Below are 16,622 nucleotides of genomic sequence, written 5' to 3'. Positions count from 1 at the left end.
ACCTTTTACATACGCAGGCATCTAATGATAATACATTTTTACATTACTTTTAAATAATATAATTACATGCAATTAACTTAATTAGTAAATTAAATTAATTTTCATAACATCCCTGCCAAGGAGTTATTACAGTAGCTTTTTACAGATGAGGGTTCAGGTTCACCTGACTCAAGTCTTGGTCCTTTAAACATTCCTCCATAGGTTTTCCAGATTAAAAGGGCCCGACCTGCTAAGCAGAAGAGTCCAGAGGCAATGAAGAAAAAAGTACCAGGGTCTGTGTGTTGGGGAGGGCAGTGATCCCCCACTATCTCTATTTATATTAATAGTATTCAGATGAAATTCAGAGCATACAAAGAGATTGCATACTGTGAGTTAGCAGCCAGGAAGCTCTTCCATATTGCCAAGTTAGAGAGAGCTGTTTCTTTTGTGCCGGTTTTGGATGGCAAATCTGGAGAGTTTATCTGTAGGGCTGTTTTCCCAAGGCCTTCAAAACAGAGCCAGTGCAAACCACACAACCCAGGCAGACACTTCAACCTCAGCTTCTGTTGTTTCAGCCCCGAGGTGCTTTCCATGCCAGCAGGCAGCCCTTTTGTGTTTGTGCAGCTCCATCCTGGGCCACGTTCGTTTAGGTGTGTTCACTATCTCCAGTTCAGCTGCCTCCTCTCGGGCTACAATAACTCTTGGCTTATGTACTAAGAAAATGCTGCAGTTGTAATTTTGCAGTGGTAGCGTTTTTGGAACCAGATGCCCAATTCTGTATGCTTTGCATATTTATGGCATTGTTCTCATTAGTAATATCCTGTGTAACTCTCTCACATCTCAGCCCTAGGGCTTCCCTGCATCCAGCCACATTCTCTTGTTGGAGTCCCCCCTCTACCTGTCAAATCCAATTCCTCTCCTCTCTGCAATAATAGTAATAGTAATAATAACAACAGCAATAATAATAACAAAATGATCCCTTCCTGGCTCTTGGGAAGGACTTTCAAATGTCTTGGTATCAACTGTAGCAGAGGGTCAGCAAGAAAGCATGGTGGAAAAGGAGGAAAATAAGAGTATACCGAGAGCAAACAGCAGGAGACCTCCGCTTTCCTGACTCTATGTAGAAAAGGTACATTCTAAATCTCGTTTGAGGCCGTTGGGACCCCAGGGTCATAGAGCACACATAAATTTTCTGGGCTTTACTTTGATCATGCCAAGACGGAGAGCAGGACCACATCTTTAGCACGTGATCAAAACCAGCAGGCATCATCCTCATCATCAACTAGCCTTCAGAGGAGAAGAAACCTCTCACTCAAGTTTCTCCCCACTCACACCCACAGCTACCTCCAAGAGCTCCGTGACTCAGCCTCACCAAGTCTCGGAACAATTTAGTCTGATACCACCTGTATGTCAAAAATCACAGCGCCACATACATGAGTACTTACTTACAAGGTTCTTTCACGCTAGTGAAAAATCCTCAAGCAATCAAGGCAAATCCTGTTTTTGCCACCTCCACAATAAATCCACACATACCCCACCTCCATCGAAGAAAGATGTGCGTTCTAATCTAAAGCAAACCCTGAGATCCGTGAACCAGCTCTTTCAGTGGGTTATAGATACTCCCCCAAGTCTCTCTAGATTCTTGAAGACTCAGGTTCACCTGGACCAAGCTGGACATCCAACCTCCCCTGAAACCCTGGCAAAGTTCCAGAACCAATTAATCTCACTACTTTCTCACCTTGGTCATCCCAGCACACGTGAAAAAGAAAAAACAAATATATATATATAATTTTTATATACTATAATTATATAACATATAATTTTATATATATGTATAATTTTTCTTCTTTTAGTTAGTAGAATCTTTTTTATTCAGAAAAAAACAGAAAAGTTTTCCAATCACACAAAGAAGGGTAGGGGGAGGTGTCTGTCCATCTAGCCCAGCCTTCAGCCCATGTGGTTTTGGCAGCAATAAGGGATGTGGAAGGAGTAATGGACCCCAAAATAAAAATGGTGTACGTGTGTATATGGAAAGGAGATGGGTGCAAAAACAGTAGGGAGTGGAGAGGAGGGAGACAGACACACACACACACACAAAAAAAAAATATATATATATATATATAAATTTATAAATATGACTATGCTGTAAAATCAAATTTCATCCTAAAAATATGAACCACCTATAGTAAAAGCCTAATATGTGCCACTGTCCCATTAAACAGGATGTCAAGGCTCTCCCCACTGATATAAGTATATAAAGAACCTCACTATAGTTTTCACCTTGCAATTCTCAGCAGAACCTCCTAAGTAGAATAAGAATATGAAATTTATTACAGATCATTTCTCTTAAGAGCCTGAGACTCAGAAAGAAAGCAAGACAAAGGAGATTGTCAGGGGCAGGTTTTCTATTCAATGTAATATTATTCAACATTTAATATCCCTTGGGCAGCCACAACTTGCCGGGCTCTAGGTAATACTCAAATTGTTGCCTTCATTCCCAGAATTGTGGAACACTCAAGTTCAAGGCCTGTGTCACCACAATCTTCCAGGATGTAAGAGTCACACTTCTCCTCTGTACTTTTCAAAGTTATTGACCAAAGCAATACGATGCATCATATTCACAAAACACTTCCTACACTGAAGACCTGGGCACAATTTTGAGACATTTTTTCCGTTTTTTTGTTGTTGTTGTTTTTCTTTTTGCTAAGCTTATGTATTTAAGTCAACAAAACAGTATGTTTTGACTTTTGAAATAATGTGGCATGAGTACTGACTGTCCTGGTTTCTTTTCTTTATCAGGATTTCTGTAATAAGTTTAAGAAAAATGCTGGTCATTTTAGCCTAGAGGGATACTTAGCCTGAATATCAGCTGGAGAAACTCTAAATGTCCCAAGAAACCTCACTCGAGACTGTCCTCTAAAGCAGCATGACTTGAGTATCATGCAGTTCCTTTCTATGTGGGGGCCAGGAATAGACCGTGAAAATAATCTCTTCAAAAATTCTACCGAGTAAATATATGGACTCCCAAATAATTTCCCACAGCATTTTCTAAATTCAATTTCTTTGACTAAAACAACTAAGAAACTGGGACCCCAATTAATGCCTTTTACATTGTGCTCTAGAATTAAACTTGTAATTTAAATGTTGTTACACAATTAAATGTTACATAAAGTATGTATATTTTGAATACACAGCTAATGCGATAAATGTCCTGCAGGGAAAAAACAAATCTGTCTTTGTGGTGGCTTCTACCACCACCCCTCCACGTAAGCCATTCTTGCTGATATGACCATGGCCTCAATGCTGCCAAATCCAACTGAGGATTTCAATCCTCCACTTACCTGACTTTCAACAGCGTCTACCACAGTTGACCACTCCCTGCTTCTAGCGGCACTCTTCCCTCCTAGGGCATCGCGCAGTCTCCTTGCTGTCCTTCTACCTCTCTTGCACGCCTTTTTAGCCTCGGTTTCTGACTCCTCCCCTATCTGACCTCTAAATGCGGCAATTCGCCAGGGCAGAGTCTTGGAATCTCTTTTCTTCCAACTCTATGCATTGTCCCAAAGTGATCTCAGGCATTCCCATTGCTTTAAATACACCACCAGCCACTCATGAATTTATAACTTCAGCCCAGACCTATTTACTGGCTCCAGACTCATTTACTTAATTACCTACTTGTCATCTCTAAGGCTGGCTCACAGGCATCTGAAACTTAACCTGTCTCCAGCTGAATTCTTGATCTCTAGGCAACGGCCTCTCCATCCATACTACCATTCTGGAGTCTTGGGAGTCATCCTCAACACTTCCTGCTCCCGCACCCCACCCGTCTCTCCATCCCCTTCTCTCCCCACCACCGTCTAATCCAAGTGTCCACTGTCTCTTGCTGGCTCATTGCACCAGTCTCCCAAGCCACTGTCACTGCTTTCACTCTTTCACCCCATCCTTTCTCCAGCAACAACCAGAGAGAGCTCTTCAAAGTACAAATCTCATCACATTACTCCCAACACAATCTTAAAGGCTTACATTGAGAATCTTTTTTTTTTTTTTTTAATATTTATTTTATTTATTTATTTGGTTGTGCCAGGTCTTGGTTGCAGCAGGCAGGCTACTTAGTTGTGGCTGGCTGGCTCCTTAGTTGTGGCATGTGAACTTTTAGTTGCAGCATGCATGTGGGATCTAGTTCATTGAGAGATCGAACCCGGGCCCCCTGCATTGGGAGAATGGAGTCTTAACCACTCGCCACCAGGGAAGTCCCATACACTGAGAATCTTTAACAAAGTCTATGAGCTTGGAGATTGATGGCAGAAACTCTTAGATGAGAATACTTTTTCTTTTTCACTGATGTATAGCTCTATGAATTTGTATATATGTATGTCCCCATGTAACTCCCACAAACAGCAAGATATAGAATATGTCCTATACTCCAGATAGCCCATCCTCTGCCCTGTCGCCACTCTTTCCAGAGGTAACTGCTATTCTGGCCTTTATTACAATGGATTCGTTTTGCTTGTCCTTGAACATCATATAAATTGGCTTACAGAGATGAATTTTTTCTAAACTATATCAAACTCTTCAAATGCCCCTGCACGTTAACGATGAGACCAGCTTTAAGACAGTAACATCCTGGAGTCACCTAAAGTCAGGTGTTCAGCTCCAGTGCCTCAAGTCCCCAAAAGAGCTTGTTAATTAACAAGTGAGAATGAAATCCACACAGCACTCCAGATTGAGCTGTCCCCGTGAATTGTCCCTAGGTATTTAAGACAACACAGGGATTAATACTTCTACTCATGGGCTTTGAGCCAATCTGGATAACTAATCTTCTAGGCAAATGCAGTCAGAGTACTCTCTCTTTTGATTTAAACAGAGACTTCAAACTGACAGAAATATGGCAGCATGAGCAAAGTGTACAGTTACAATCTTAATAGTGGAGTGGGACTTTATCAGGCTTAAGGTCTTACCAGGAGAGCTGTGTTACAAGTATTAGGAATTAACGAGGATGAACTGGGGTGGGGCAGCTTAAAGCTAGATAAAGCCTCACCAGCACCCATTCCCCATTATAACTTTACCCTGGAGCAAGGCTATTAAATCTCTATTTTCAAGGCACAGTCCCTGATTTGTCCTGTGTCCAGAACAAGGGTCAATCCCAATAAAAAGCCCAAGGAAGTCAAGCTCCTGGAATGTATCAGCCTCTCCTGAGACCTGAAATCCAAAGAGACACCTCCCCAGAGTTTGGAATTTCTGAAGCCTTTGAGAGGGAAGCAGAGTCCCAGGGACTTGTTTTTGCTCTATCGATGGTCAAATACCCCTCCCCAGGATCAAGAAGAGAAATCCTAAACCTAAATTAGGATTGACTGGGAGTATTTTGAAGACTTACCAAAGTCTGGAAGAATTGACAAAACAAGTCTTACCAAGCATCTCCGCTACTAGAGTCTCGTACCTCTGCACCCTTTGGCACCTCAGTTAAACATGTGTTAAGTGTATCAGCTGGTGAGGCCTGCTGATGCTGGCTAAGTGGCAGGCATGTGTTTTGATGGCATGATTCCTGACGTACGCAAGGCATACAAAAAATGTTGGTGACTGATACTCTGAAGGAATTACCACCAACCACAGTTTTATTTCCTAAACATGAAAGAGAAAAAGAACTGCTCACTCTTCAGTCTGCAGTGTTGGGAGGGTGGGGGAAGCAAAGGATAAGAAAGTCATGTGGATAAAATCTCCATCATCCTATCCTCCTGTCGATGAATTAAACCAGAGCGCTTCCTACAGGAAAAAAAAAATCTATTTCTTTAGAATTTATAATGACATATAAGTCTACTTTCCCTTCCTTTCTCTACATAAATCTCCCTTGAACCACTGTGCTAGTAAATTTCAAATAGCCTGGCTTAAGATGCATGGAAAAACCTTCCAGATCCTCTGGTAAATGAAGCCATGGGTGAGAGGGAAAGTCCCAGGCAGGGCCAGACACCCTCGGCTATGCTCTTGAGCAGTGCCTGCTGTGGAAATTGACAGTAAGCTCACCTAAGCTAGGATCTCAACCACTTTCTTGTCCCCTGTGACCTCAATCCTGTGCTAACTGAACGCTAATCAACCCGAGTCAGATGACGAAGATTGCTGTTATTGATAACATCGTTAACGTACTAAAATTGCTGTTGTTGATATCATCCTCAATGTACAAACACAGGTTGTTTCTCCGGGGCAAGATGAGCTCACAGACCCCTGAGCCATGGACCACCTGGCCAGAGATTCGTAAACCGGAGACATCCTGACTGGTGAAGCCACAATAAAAAATTGTCACAGAAATGTCACAAGATGTAATTAATCCCAGTTCCTTTGCTCTTCCCCTTTAAAATATCCCTAACTCAGACACCAAGATGGAGTGGATCTGAGGCTTGTCTCCCACTCCCTTGCTTGGCACCCTACAAATAAACCCTTACTTTGCCACAAACATCCACTATCAGAGTTTGGTTACACCCCGTGGGCACACGAGTCCGTTGCTCGGCATCATAACTAAGAACGAAATTCCCTCTAAAAACAAGCTTTCGTGTTCTAAAAGCTGAGGCTAAAGAAGCCACACAAGGCATTGTGTAAAATGAAGAGGGGGGAAAGAAAAGGGAAAAAAAAAAAAAAAGGTAACCCAGGTTAAAACTTGTAAAGGGGCTCTGGAGGAAACTGCAGGCTCCATTGGTTTACTTAACTTTCAAATCTTATTAAATTTGTTAGATGCATGTTAGCATTCATGGTTCATTTACTTTTATTCTGACTTCTATATATAAGCACTCTATGAACCCTGATAAATGACTTAAAATCTTGTTTGACTTCAATAAAGAAATTAGCATGTTAATCTTAAAAATTCTACCCATAGAAATGAATGAAAGCTCATTTTCCGCCAAGCTCTACTCCCTGCAAGTACACCTCCCCAATGCCTGGCCCCTCCCTGCCATCCTTGTTCTTTTCTTTGGCTCTGTGTTTATAAAATCTGGCATCTTCTCAAACCCCTTAGATCTGGATCTCTTACAAAAACAAACAGAAGCTACCTGGGGCCCTTGATTCCCACTTACATTCTTTCCATGCCAAGGGTCAGAGGATGTCAGAGCTGGTGGCAGCCAGTCAAGCCCAGCATGAGAGGGCCCTTATCTACCAATGCAGTGTTTTCCTGTCTCGGAACATGCCAGTATTTATTTCTGAAAATTATAAATGGAAACATATGTAACTGCCTCAAATCAGAAACTAATAAATCTAAAAGCTGAGCCAGAGCTATGGCAACAGGTAGACAAGAGCCCATACAAAGCTCATAAAAAAGTAGGCAGTGGGTGCCATACCACTGCTATTCTAGAATATGACTGTATTCACATTTGAGAAGTGTGGACTTAGAATAAAATACTGAAGACATGGCTTTCTGGTTTATTAAATAATTTTTAAAAACTAAGAGATAACAAATTATTTGCATCCAAAATCAGCACTCAGATTATTGAACAGCTATGCAGGAGCCCCAAATCAGCAATATTAAATTTGATATATCACTTTAAATAACTTTCTGCAATATAATCTACCTATAGTGAACTGCATCCATTTAAAATGTACAAGTAAAGGAATTCTAAACTATGTACACATTTGTACAATCTCAATCATTTTACATTTAAGATGTAAAACATTTCAATCATTTCTATGTTTGCTCATTCATGGCCTCATTTCCTAATTTCTCCTTTCTCAATCATTCCATTGTTTCCTCTTTTGTGTCTGGCTTCTTTTCCTTAACACAATGATTTTGACATTAATCCATTATGTTGCTTGTATCATTAGTGTATTCATTTTTATTGCTGAGTAGTATCCCATTGAGTGGATATGCGATATTTGCTTATCATTTCATCTTTTTGAACATGTTGGCTGTTGCCAAGTTTTAACCAATATGAATAAAAGTATGTGAGATTTAAAAAAAGAAGTAGGCAGTGGGTGGAAAAGGAAGACATAATCTATATGACCTACACAGCACCTGGAAAACCAAGACAAGTTTGATATTCTAGGTGATTTGATCACGTGGAATGCATATTTAAATAATTAGCAATTCACATTAAAGCACTGCTGCCTTTTAAGTGATTAGTTGGTTTGTAGCTTTCTAAACAGCCTTTGGTAAAGAGTAATGTCAGTTTCATATGTGCCCCACTAACTACACATATATGCCAATTCCATCTGTAAGTCCTACAGCCCACCTGTAGTCATCTAAATTAGTTTGTCCATTAACAGCATTTCTGAGCCCCCAAGAAGATGAAAATTGGTTGTTAGGAGGCAAAAAAACATCTTACATATAACAATAGGTGGTGGCCCTCCAAAGCTCAATCCTGCTTGACAAGATTTTATTCCTTAGTATTTAATTTCTCTCATTAGAAAGAATTTAAATTAATTTTCTCCCCTTGGGGAGGGAGAAATAATGAAAAAAGAAGTTGAGAAACACTACTCTGGATACTTAGAATTGTAGATGAGCATATAGGGAAGAAAATGAGCAAAGGAAAGCTCAGTAAAACCTGCAGACACTAAATAAAGTAACCTAAAACAATCTAATAACCAGATCCTGTAATAGAACAGGAGCAGAACTAGAGAAATCCCAACGGCAGGTTATGACACAGCATTAGAAACTCTGAGCTTGAAGTCAGAAGATCTGCATTGAGTCAGCTCCTAACGCATGATTAATACTTGTGTGACCTTAGAGAAAAGTTAATTATTAATTGTGGTCTTTCCTCTTTTCTGTAAAAAGAATGAAAATGCCAGATTCACAAGGTAATTGCAACGGTTAAATGAGATCATATTAGTGACGCACTTTACAAACAAGAAGATCCTATTCAGTTGAAAGGTAACACCACTCGACAGAACTATTTGAACATCGGAAAGCGCCATGTGAGCAGAGGATTATATTACTAAGCCCATAGTTGACACTGCTATGAATTATTGCTTCAAGATGGTGTTAGACTGAGTGTGAAACGGCTGCTCGTAGGAATAGTGTGTCCTATGTAAATAAAACAAAACAAAACAGGAATGACCTAACAAAACTGATCTATTCTATTTTAAGGGGATAGGGAGAGACATTCAGACCACAGAGAAGTGATGAGAGAAAATCTCCTTTCTTATTTTTCTTCCATCAACCAAACCAGCGGTTCTCAGCTAGCTACACTTCGAATCACCTGGGGCACTTTTGAAAACTTTTCAAAAATGTCTAAACCTGAAGACTGTGAGAACTCTATAAATATTTATTGAATAAGTGAGCGCTGGCAAGCTTGCAGTGAGATAAGCATTCTCATACACTACTAGTGGGAATGTAAATTAATACAATCTTTAAAGAAAGCAATCTGTTAATACGTACCAATTTTTTTTTTCATTTTGTTCGGTTTTAATTTTGCTTTTGTTTTAAAGTTCATCCCCTTGGTTGACTAATTCTATGTCTAAGAACCCACACCAAGGAAATAATCAAATAGAGGAACAAAAATGTACACATAAGGATGCCTATCACAGTATCATTTTATGTTGGGATATTACCCCATTCAGGATAGCTGGACTTGCCTTGAACATGCATTAAACACTTGTGCTCTGTAGACCCTATGTTATGGGTGGGTAAACAAAAGAAACAATAAATCATAACAAGGTGCTATATTTTGGCCAGGTGTCATCTCAACACAAATCAGCCACCCTGCAGCTCATCAATATTTCAAAAAGTTGAGAACCTGCCAGTCAGTTCAGGTCTGGTTAGGTCATATCTTAGCCTTCCATTGTCCTGGTGATCTCAACTAATCTGAAGATCAAATGGCAAAAAAAAAAAAAAATTAATTAAAGAAAATCAAATGGCAGACAATGAGCAATTAAAGCATGGTAAAGAAACGTAACCTTGCAGGTGAAGGCAGGACAGGGAGAAAGAGAATCACATTCACCTCACTGGCTTTCTTTTTAAACTTCCAATCTTCTCGAGTCAGGACTCCCCAGGATCTGCAGCTCATTCCCAGCCTAGGACTCTCCACCACAAATGACAAGCATCCTCAAGGGATTCATTGTTCTCTTATCCCGAAGAACCCCACTGAAAAGCTGCTGAAATCACTGCAAGCCTTCCATCAGCCCTACCTTCCTGCTGACTACACGATACAAATATTCCCTCAGAGCAATGAGAAGGATTCATTTTAAAAAGAAAAAAAAATGAAGTTCTATGCCGGAGACTAAATTGTGAGCTCTCCGGTTTTTAGTGTCAATGATCCAAAATATAAGAATGATAACTTAGAGGGCAGAAGGGCATTTTTATCAAATGTGTTTATCGAATAGGTTAAGCACCTGCTTACCAAATGAGTCACGTCATAGCTCATAAGCCACGTAACTCTGGTCCACAGCAATGTGGACGATATACAAGCAACCAAATATGTAATGACAAACAGCATACATGTAGTGCTTGATACGTCTCAAAGCACTTTCACACGTAACTTATCGTTCAATCCTCACATTAACCCCATAAGGCAAGCAGAAAGATTTGGCAAAGACAGGCACAGAGATCTAGGTTAGCTGACTTGCCCAATTTACAGAGGCAATTGATTAGGGAAGGCATCAATACTCAAATAGAGCTCCTGCAGCTTTCCTCTCGCCATGCCCTATCACACTAGGGGAGCACATGTAAATCTGGTGCTACGAGTAGGTGGTTAGACAAGATAGCGAGGTGTGGGACCAAGAGCAAGGAGCAAGACTGCTCGCTTCAGGTCTCAGTGACATCACCTGTGGGTAGTGTGATTTGGGACAAATTAGTAAAACACGCTGTGCATTAGTTTCCCCATCTGCCAAGTGGGGATGATAAGAGCACGCAGCCTTAGAGTAATTATGAGGATCATGTATAAAGGGCTGAGCACAGTGACTGGCACATAGCAAAAGGTTCAGTAAATATTAGCTACCATAGTTATGAGGATCAGAACAATTCTCTGCTTAATCAAGATAAGATGCAAATATACTGGGACTTCCCTGGTGGTCCAGTGGTTAAGACGTCACCTTCCAATGCAGGGGGTGCAGGTTCCATCACTGGTCGGGGAGGTAAGATCCCAAATGCCTCGTGGCCAAAAAACCAAGACATAAAACAGAAGCAATATTGTAACAAATTCAATAAAGACTTTAAAAATGGTCCACATCAAAAAAAAAATCTTTAAAAAAAAAGATGCAAATATACTGAGTCCTTCTGCATATTAGGTGTGTGTTAGGTGCTGTATTAGTTTCCTATTGCTGCTGTAACAAATTACCACATGCTTAGTTGCTTGAAATGACACAAGTTTATTATCTCTTCGTTCTGGAGGTCCAAAGTCTGAAATAGGTCTTACTGGGCTAAAATCAAGTGTCAGCAGAGCTGCGTTCTTTCTGGAGGCTCTAAGGGAGATTCTATTTCCTTCCTTTTTCTAGCTTCTAGGGGCCACCTGCATTCCTTGGCTGGTGGCCCCTTCTTCCATCTTCAAAGCACATCATTCCAACTTCTGCTTCTACTGATTATCTCCTTTCTCCCCCTCTTCCCTCATCACGTCACATTCTCTGCCCCGAGCCATATGCTTCCTTCTAATAAGGACCCATGATTACAGTGGGCCCACCAGGATAATCACCTCATCTCAGGATTCTTAGCTTAATCACATCTACAAAATCCCTTTTGCCATGTAAGGTAACACTCACAGGTTCCAGGGATTAGGACGTGGACATTTTGGAGGGACCACTATTTAGTCTACCACAGATGTCAGGGATACAAGAATGAATCTGATACAACTGCTGAGCTCAAGGAGGTCACAGACTATTGAATAAAACAGACATATTTTTAAAAAAGAAAACAAATTCTAGTGCACATCAGACACCACTCAGGGCTATTGGAGAAGTATAAACAAAGTGCTCTGGGGTAACAGAAGATGGATCCATGTATCTCAACCAAGAGAGGAAGAGAGGGCCTCATGAAGAGAGTGATGCATGCATAGAACTGGGCATTGATATTTGCTTAAACTTGCGGTAAAGGGCATCCCGGGAAAGTGCATTAAAAAGTTGGGAATATTGAACAGGCTGGTGTGATTAAAGCCTGGGAGACAAAAGGAGGAGAAAAACCACAGAAGATCATGTTGAAGAGGGACATTAAGGCCATATCATAAAGGGCCACAGCAAGGGAGAGGGACTTTACAGAATGAAAAGGCCTTGAAAGCTGTTGAACCTATCATTCATTTGTGTGTTTTACAAAGAACACTCTGCAGGCAGCGAGGAGAGTGAATTGCAGAACACAGACCCAACTTACAAGTCATTTCAATTGTCCAGAGAAGAAAAGAAGAAAGACTCAATCAAGGAAGGAATACAGGAAATGAAAGCAAAGATGGATTTGAGACATATTTCCAAAGTGAAATCAACAGGACCAAGTGACCAAGTGAATACAAGAGGGAGACAAAAGTGATGCTGAAATGACTAGCTCAGGCAGCTGGTGGATGTTGATGTCACTAAATGACCAAACAAACAAACAGAAAAAGAGGGGGCAGCTGATGGAGCATATGTTTCAGATACACTGATTTGAACCTTTATGGGGACTAACTCTGACTGTTTAGCGAAAAGGGAAAGCATGCAGAAATGACATCAATGTGTCTGAAAGACTGGAAAGATCCGATATTTGGAGTCAGAGGACCTGGGCTCTGGTCCTTTCCCCATATTTATTAGCTTTGTGACTTTGGATAAGTCTCTCCAACTCTCAGGACCTTAGTTTCCCCGTCAGTGAAGTGAGAGGTGGGGGTATTAGATAATCATTAAATTTCCTTCTTACTCTAACTTATGCGGGTCTAACATCTGAGTCATTATTTTCTTCTCAGTTTCAACCACTTCTGCCAGTCACCCTCGACATTAGCTAAAAGAGACTCTGATGGGTCCTGATTTTCAAAAAAAAAGGCTAGAGCTTGAAAGGGGAGGATAAGGGCACTAACGACCATTGCATGCCTACTGTGCACCAGGCACTGTGCCTGCCATACTCTCCCCCACTGGTTCTCCCACTTGGCCTGGACACCCCCAGTAGGGGTCCAGAAATAACCTGCATGACATCATGATAGAAGGTGCAGTGAGATACAAAGGAGGGAGTGGTCAGTTCAGATCAGGGAAGTCTTAACTAGAAGATGCCTTGAAAATCAAAGATGGGAAGCTACAAATAATAGCTTCTATTTTCTGTTCCAACTTCATTTCTATATTCTGTCCCCAAAATACTCTTTCCTATTAGTCTTTAAAATGTGTTTGTGCCAACAGGAGAACAAATGAGTTCTCTTATTGGATACTGAAAATTTACATGGGGGATTATGAGAGCCTAGAGATGGAGGAGGCAAGCAACTAATTTTTAAAGTCTTTTATTTAAAGAATAGTAAATTGAGATAGTACTCTAATGAGGTCACTAATATTAAAAGACACTATAAGCCCCCATGTAAAACTCTTCAGTGGCTTGCACTGAGTTTAGCTGTAATTCTCAGTGGGGTGGACATAGGGACTTTGCACAGTCATCTTGTGGGTTTTTCAAATTATGAAACTACCCTTTTCCACTACCTCCCAAGATTCTTATACTTCCCCAGGTAGAATGACAGGAATATTTATATTCCTCTTAAGTTTAGGAACAGATAACAAAAGACTGAAAAATACTAATACCTAAAATAAAATCAATATTCCATAATTGGATACACACACATATGTTCCTACATATGTGTATACATGTATATGCATGTATGCACGTACATGTGTGTATGTGTATATATGTATACACGTGTGTGTCCAACTAAGATACATATATTTTATATATACATAAAATATATAAAAAATATATATATACTGGTTATATCTGGTTAGGCCTCTATCCTACCTTTTTTGTGTCCCACATCTAGCTACACATGCCCTTCATCCTAATCTTATTCAAATACATGACCTCCTTCAGTTGACCATGCTGCTTTCTGCTTTATGCCTGTGTTTCAGTTCACAGTCTTCCTTCTTCCTTCTTGTCCTCCCCAGGGCAGATGGCCCCCTTCAGCTGTCATTTTCTAGTTAAGCCTTCCCTGATCTCAACTGACTGCTCCCTCCTTTGTGTCCCATGGCACCTTCTATCATGACGTCTATAACTCTTTATTGGAAGTGTCTTATAGTTTTAAGTTTCCCTAGTTTTAAGTTTCCAGAGGTAGAACAGGCAGGTACCCAAATGATATTTGTTGACTGAATGAATGAACATGGTGATAGAAGAAACATCAAGTTAATTATTCGGTCTCTCTAAGGCAAAGATATATTCTTTTCCTCAAAATCCATTTATAGGCCCAGAGAACAATTTTTGTTTATTTACTATCAATAATTAAAGGTAAGAATGTCCAAAGGTAGTGCTGTTTTTGAAATATAAAATATTCCATGACTTAAGGGGCAAAGAATGAACCACGCACACAATATGGTCAGCAAAACTTATTTGATTAAAATTTTAAAATTCTATTTATTCTGCCATTACGTCAAAAACAAAGAGTAGAAATTAAACTATCACCATCTTAAATTTCATGCCGCAATAGGATTATAATTTGTAATACTAAAACAGTGGGACATTTATTTTTGTTCCATGTGTGCTGAAACAGCTACAGCTTTACCCTTCAGGGATATATTTATGGCCATATCAGTCAACAAGCCCTGAGAAACAGCTCTCAGGGAATATGATCACCACTGACGGCAGAAATAAAGCAATAAGCATGTTAACGTGTGCTGGGTGAGATTGTTATTAATGTGTTCGCCTACAGAGCCACCCCGAAGCACACTCAAATGAACCCTGCAAAAGAGTGTCAGGGAAATGTGTCTAAATCCTCCCTCAGTCTTAGGAGATAAGGCCTTTTCCAGCAAAAATTGCTTACTCAGTGTCAATTATGATGCAAACATCAGACTGTGATATAGGCACTTGAAGTTAAAGCTCATACAGCTCTCTTCAGTAGGAGAAAAATCTAATTCAATGGTTAAATGCCAATCAGGGTGGGATAACTAGGCAGCAACTGAAAACACAAGATTTAGAAATCAACTGCAATTCCTCTGGGGATGCATTACTGCCAAATGGCTGTCAGAAGCAGAACGTAAGTGAGTTAGCACCATTAACTTGGGGGAACAAAAGAATGACTTCTATTTAAGTGAACACACAGAGGATCCCAGTAAACTTTTGAAAAGTTACACGTTAAATGGGTTTGGAAAACTTTCTTAGCCTAAAAAATATGTGCAAATGAATTTGGGTAATGAAAACAAATTAGGAAATAAGTCAAAACCCAAAGTACATTTTCTCCAACTATTATACATATGTTATACATACATAAAGAATCAAATATCTCCTAAGGTAGTCATGAAATTTTGGACTCATGACTGATCTATTCATCCTGAGAAAACATTTAGCCTTTAGAAAAGGGCATTATCTCCTGGGCCAAAAGCACACTGTGAGCTTCATCATTTGACCTTTTCATCTGCCTTCTCCCAAGCTGCCACTTCTCTCTGCATTCTGAAAAGGAAGAGGAGTATCACTGGGGCTCAAGGGAAAAGACCAGAAGAGACCTGCTCTAAATCACTAACCCAGGAACTCTCCTTCTGTCCACACTATGTCTCATCCCAGGTTCTTCACCAAACCATGAAAAGCAATGGCAGGCAAAGCAGAAGTGACGGGAAAAAGTAGGCATCTGGAAGAGGTCAGCAGTCATGGTTGGTAAGAAAAAGGTGATGTGCCCACATATGGGCAAGGAAAACATCTCATATGTTTCAAGCTTCATTGATTCTCCTTTTACCAATACATAGGAAAGGAGCCCAATGACAAGTATTGTACAGTGTGGTCCTACCCGCAGCCACAGCTGATTGGTCTAAGTTGACATCTGTCCCAGGCTGGGCCAATCAGCTCTATTCTTCAGGATTATTGATTCTGGGAATCAAAGAGAGAGCATGAGTCAGTCCCACATAGTGGCATAAAATATGAGATGCCTATATCTCAGGAGCATTTGCGGTCACCTTCTCTACACCTGGGCTGCAGTAAGAAAGAATGAAACCAACGAGGTGAGAGAAATCAAGAGATGGGGAGAGAGTATTGGATACATTCACATTCCTGCTGGTGAGACCCAGCTATAGCCTTGGTCTACCAGCAGTTTCACTGTCTGACTCTTCCTTCAATTATTCTCCATTTATTCATGTAAGGGAGGGGTGGCAGAGTCCAACAACATAAAAATGTACTCTTACTCAAGCACACAGACCCAGAGTGCAGAGGCAAATCATTATCGAGTCCAAAAAGAGTAAGTTAGGGGTAAGAAAAAGATCCATTCTCCTCCACATATGAGATAATCCTTGAAAATTAAATTTTCCTAAATTAATTTGAGTTGGTTTTTGCTGTTTGTAAACAAGAATCTAAATACTTGATAAAAATAATAAAAAGATTTTATGCCTGAGTACCTTTGACTATAATAGGAGACTTAGAGGGATGAGTAGCTTGAGAAGGAAAGATCTCCATGACTCCACAGCCATCTGAGCGTGCACAAGTCCTTTGTCTTGCTGATTGTGGGGTTCTTTGGGAACTGATTACTCATGTGTATGTATATATGTACATATATATATGCATGTAGGTTTATGCCTATTATGTCTTAGCACCAGAAGTTAAAGCCAACATCTGCTCT

At 40.3% G+C, this 16,622-nt stretch overlaps 1 protein-coding gene across 5 annotated transcripts in view; it reads right to left on the bottom strand.

The window, feature by feature from the left end:
• LYPD6 (LY6/PLAUR domain containing 6) overlaps positions 1-16,622 on the bottom strand; it is a 116,428-nt gene that overhangs the window by 79,809 nt on the left and 19,997 nt on the right. For 2 of the 5 annotated variants that reach the window (XM_061199983.1, XM_061200011.1), the window contains exon 2: positions 15,801-15,880. The exons of the other annotated variants lie outside the window; for them this stretch is intronic. The gene's annotated coding sequence lies outside the window, so the exon portion shown is untranslated. The remainder of the gene's footprint in view (positions 1-15,800; positions 15,881-16,622) is intronic. 5 annotated transcript variants of the gene reach the window in all.

The sequence above is a fragment of the Eubalaena glacialis genome, chromosome 1 (assembly GCF_028564815.1).
Source record: "Eubalaena glacialis isolate mEubGla1 chromosome 1, mEubGla1.1.hap2.+ XY, whole genome shotgun sequence".
NCBI lineage: Eukaryota > Metazoa > Chordata > Mammalia > Artiodactyla > Balaenidae > Eubalaena > Eubalaena glacialis.
The sequence above is the reverse complement of the archived record's forward strand: the minus strand, read 5'-3'. Positions and strand labels throughout refer to the sequence as shown.